Below are 5,480 nucleotides of genomic sequence, written 5' to 3' on the forward strand. Positions count from 1 at the left end.
TTAAAGGTTGTGGCATTAGGAAGGTTGAGAACCACTGTTGTAGGTTGATCTTCATAGTTTTGGGGCATGGAGTTAGGGGGTTTGGGTAGCCTTCTGGCTCTGCCTCCCAAGTCCTTACTAGCTCATTCATAAAATAAAGATTTTGGTTGATATTAGTTCCAAGATCTCTTTATGACATACTCTTTCAATGAATTTAAGTACAATAAAAAAGGATGTAACTCTTTTTTATTGTTGTATTTAAATTCATTGAGAGAGTATGTCATAAAAGAATAGTTTTAGATTAATACTAACCTAAAAAGACTGGTATATATTTCTCAGACAATTAGAACTTTCATGCTTGAAAAAATCTTTAGTCCCTAACATTGGTATATTAAATTGTCCCTCCCTTATTTCTACTTTATTTACTTTTCAAAATTAAACCTTTATTTTGGAATAGTTTTAGATTTACAGAATCTTTTCTTGCAAAGATACTATAGAGAGTTTCTGAGTACCTTACACCCAGTTTACCTTATTAATATCTTATGTTACTACTAGAGGCCCGATGCACGAAGATTCGTGCAAGAATGGGCCTTCCTTCCCCTGGCTGCTGGCACCGCCTTCGCTCCGACCAGCCGGAGCTGCCTTTCCGCCTTCAACTCCGGCCTAGAGCTGCCTTTCTGCCTTCGTTCTGGCCTGGAGCTGCCTTTCCACCTTCCCACGCTGCCCAGAGGCTTGGAATGGCCGGGGGCGGTGCGGAACACCTGCGTCATCGATGGCGATGATGCAAGCATCCTGTCCCGCCCCTGGCCGCTCGGCACCTGTGTATGCAAATTACCCCGCCATCTTTGTTGGGTTAATTTGCATACACACTCCTGATTGGCTGGTGGGCGTCGCAAAGGTTTGGTCAATTTGCATCTTTCTCTTTTATTGGTGTAGATGATATATTTGTCATAACCAATAAACCGATTTTAATACACTGATATTAACTAAAACCCATACTTTATTCAGATTCCCTTAGTTTTTACCTAATGTCTTTTTCTGTTCCAGGCAGGATCCCATCCAGGGCACTACATTACATTTAGTGATGTCTCCTTAGGCAACTCTTGGCTGTGAGTTCCTCACACTTCCCTTGTTTCTGATGACCTTGACAATTTGTGGAATACTGGTGAGGTATTTTGTAGCTTGTTCTTCAATTGAGATTTGTCTGATGTTTTTCTCATGATTTGACTAAAATAAAGGTGTGCTTTTTTAGGAGAAAGATCACAGAGGTAAAGTGCTGTCTCATCACATTATCTCAAGGGTACATTTTATCTGCAAGACTTATCACAGTTGTTGTTGACCTGGATCACTTGGGTGTTTGTGGGATGTCTCCATTGTAAAGTTACCCTCTCCCCCTTTCCATTCTGTACTCTATGGAAGAACATCCCTTTGCCCAGCCCACACTTAAGGGGTGGGAAGATTTAACTCATTTTTAAGTCACCATAAGTTAAATTTTAGAGTGAAACCTTATCAATGTTTAGCCACAGTTTTGAGACTAGTAGGTAGGTTTAGCAACAAACAGTCTTGTTTGTCCTTACTAAACTGGAACAAAATTGCTAGGTGAAAAAAAAGGATATAACTTGTCCTTCTTTAATATTTTAATGTTTCTCCCTCCTCTCTTTGTTAAAGATTTTAAAATTGGTTTTTAGAGAGAGAGGAAGAGAGGGGAGATATTGAAAGAGAAGAGAAACATCAATCAGCTGCCTCCTACATGACACCTACATTCCACCTATCGGGGACTGAGCTTGCAACCCAGGCATGTGTCCTGATGGGGAATCGAACCAGCAACATTTTATTGCACTAGACGATGCCCAACCAACTGAGCCACACTGGCCAGGAAAATATTTCTCCCTTCCCTTAAGGAAAGTTGAACTAACTCTCAAGAAGTGCAAAACAGCATGATTTCCAGTCTCCCTCTCCCCCGGGGTCTAGTGAAAATAATCTATTACTTTAAAGTTGGAGGAAAACATGGTTCTCTTTAATTGCTTTAGCAAGGATTGGGGAGATCTGGGTCAACCTAACTTTTCTACGTTCTAGCTATGGGAATCTTAATATTTACATGAAACAGTTTCTGTGCTTCAGCACCCTTGAAACTTCCATTTGTCTCCACCCCCTTAGGAATAACAAATTCCCAAAGTGTGAATGTTCATGCCTAAACGAAACATTTTTAATCTATTATTTTATCTTATTTTTTAAATTATAGAAGTAATATGTTTTGATAATAAAAATTAAAACAATCCAGAAGTCCATAAAATATAAAAGTAGAAGGCTCTGCACATGGTAGCATTTACTCTATTATTAAATGTTGAATCCTTTTTGGCTTTTAATCAAAGATGCTGGTGTTGCTTTATTAAACAAACTCTCCTATATCACAGTACGCAGAAATTAAAAGAGGGAAAGATCTGTTTAAAATTTGGCTTGGGCTGTTCATTTGTTATTTATTTAGCAAATATTTATTGAATGCCAATTATGTGCTAGGTGCTAGCACATATGTGGGGGTATAAATGATGTAAAAGCAAATTGTCCTTCAAGTTGCTTACTATCAAAAGAGAGGAGCCGACTTCCATAAACAACAAAGAAGTAAACCAATGTCTTCATGCAAGCACATTTGTCTCACACAAAACTTTGACAAATAAATTTTTGCTTTGTTAATAAGATTATGCCCTACTCACAGTATACTTATTAGTTTGCTTAGTTTATTGAATTTGGAACAATATTAAAAGCTCTTGAGCGAACTTTAAAAATGGTGAGAACTGATTCTGTTTTAACTATATGAGACACTTTCACTATTTTTCTGAAACTGCACATGGTAACTGTTTTGATCAGATGATGAAAAAAGATTTTTTTCCACTGATCATGCTGTGAGGAGAGGATGCTGAATCTAGCATCCTAATCTTTTCAAGCATATCAGATACATTACACTTAAAACCTCTGATGCCAAAAGAATTTCTATGGTATAAGTTTGATGCCTAAAAATCTTCTATAATCACATCGTCTATAATCACATAGACAGCAACAAACACCATTCACTAAACATGAATTAATTTTATTGTAAATTATCTATGATTAAATAAGCTTTTCAGTATTGTATCAGAAAATTCTAAAAGAAAAATAACTCAAAGAATTTATTCACACTTATTTACAGACCCTTTCAATATATATACAAATTATTTAATAATTTTGGTCTTTTGTATATACAGAATTTGATGTTATTTTTTACTTTATACTATATTTTTCTATGTTCACCCATCAGACTTATTATTTTCATAAATGCCTAATATTCACAGTACTGATCTTTTATCATCTATTTAGCCTCTATTGTTGGAAATTCTTTCCAGCTTTGGACAGTATATGTAATGTTACTCTAAGCTTATCTCTTTATTTAGAGACACTTTCCAATAGTATGATTTTCTCTTCTTGAGTTGTTTTCTTAAGATATGTTTCCAAAAGTAGGTATTGCATTACTGCCCATTAGATATGCATTGTCCACTTGTTCTACAAAATAAATGTTACCCATTCATAAAGCCTAGAACGGTAAATGGACAAAACTTTTTCTCAAGTCCTGCCAATACTATCATAATGAAATTTCATTAGTGCTAGGCCAAAAAACCAACCCCAAAACAAACAATGAAACAAAAACAAAACAAAACAAACAAAAAATCTCAGATTTTTTTGTTTCTAATTTTACTGGTAAATCTTGGAGTTATTTGGAAATCTCTTTTTACTAATGTAAGGCACATAACATCAACCCAGGAATCATGCCCCTAACACCAGGACTGTGTTCACAGGGAGCAGAAACCCAGTGCTGGCTGCCTCAGAACCTCCTCTGGTTGTTTCTTCTACTTGCCTTTCTCTCTCTCTCTCTCTCTCTCTCTCTCTCTCTCTCTCTTCTTTTTATTTTCTTTTTTATTCTAAAATTAGATTCTCTGGGTATATATTCAAAGACAATGAAATTATGTCAAAGAGATATCTGTATTCCCATGTTCATTGAGGCATTATTTACAACAGCCAACACATGGAAGCAACCTATCTGTCCAGCAACAGGTGATATATATGGAGTACTATTCAGCCACAACAAGAAGGAAATCCTGCCATTTGCAATGACATGGATATACGGATGAACCTTTAGGGCATGATGCTGAAGTGATATAAACCAGTCAGAAAAAGACAAATACTATATGATCTAATTTACATGTGGAATCTTAAAGCAAAATAAAACAAGACTTATAGAAAAAGAGTTCATATTTGTGGATACTAGAGGTGGGGTGGGGGCAGGGAGAGGGGATGGGAGTGAGGAGAATTGAATGAAGGTGGTCAAAATATTCAAACTTCCTGTTATAAGTAAGTGCCAGGAACATAATATACCACATGATGCCCGGGGAGTAGGTCCTAAAAGTTCTCATCACAAGGAAAAATACATTTTTTTTTAAATTTTTGTATCTATATGAGATGATGGATGTTAACTAACTGTGGAAATGACTTCGCAATGTATGTAAGTCAAGTCATTATGCTGTATACCTTCAACTTACACAGTGCTGTATGTCAAATATATTTCTTTTTAAAAAATATATTTTATTAATTTTTTACAGAGAGGAAGGGAAAGGGATAGAGAGTTAGAAACATCAATGAGAGAGAAACATTGATTCAGCTGCCTCCTGCACACTCCCTACTGGGGATGTGCCCGCAACCAAGGTACATGCCCTTGACCGGAATCAAACCTGGGACCCTTCAGTCTGCAGGCAGACTTTCTATCCACTGAGCCAAACCGGTTAGGGCTCAAATATATTTTAATAAACTGAAAGAAAAAAACGTTAGATTCTGAACTGCTAAAATGGGAATAGGAGCAACACAGATGAATAGTGTGTACACCAAAGTCATATCCCTCAAATGGCCTTTGACTCCATGAAACTCCCTGGTTTTCTACAGGGAAGAGGAGAGGATGGTGCCAGCTCCCAATCCTGGAAAGCTTGTTTAATAAAGAGTGACTGATCCTCTTATGGGGATGATCCCCCATATGGTCTCCCTCGCCCTCAGTGAACACAGATATGGCCATTGGTGCCCCTCACAAAGAGCATCAAACTAACACAAAGGGGGAAAAGAGTTCCAGCATATATTGTGAGCAAACAGATTGTTTAATACAGCATAAACAACAGCAGCTCAGATTGCCCGGGAGAGTCCATCCCTACTAAAATACAAGAAGGCAAGTTTTGCAGAGGTAGCTTTCTAAAGAGAATGCTAGAGTGGTTACACTAGGACCCACAGTCTGAACTTTGACAATTATGTGAAGTAAAGGACAAAGACGGGGTTATCGATAATAATAATTCATCAATGGGAGTGTGTTCTCTACCTTTCAATGCTCTGTGAACCCTTCAAATGACACCATTGTTTCCGTAGATGGCCGGGCAACACCCCCCGCTCCCACCCCCCCGGAATCTTTGTTGCCTTCCTTGAAAAACATTTAA

The sequence above is a fragment of the Myotis lucifugus genome, unplaced genomic scaffold (genome assembly GCF_000147115.1).
Source record: "Myotis lucifugus unplaced genomic scaffold, Myoluc2.0 scaffold_216, whole genome shotgun sequence".
NCBI lineage: Eukaryota > Metazoa > Chordata > Mammalia > Chiroptera > Vespertilionidae > Myotis > Myotis lucifugus.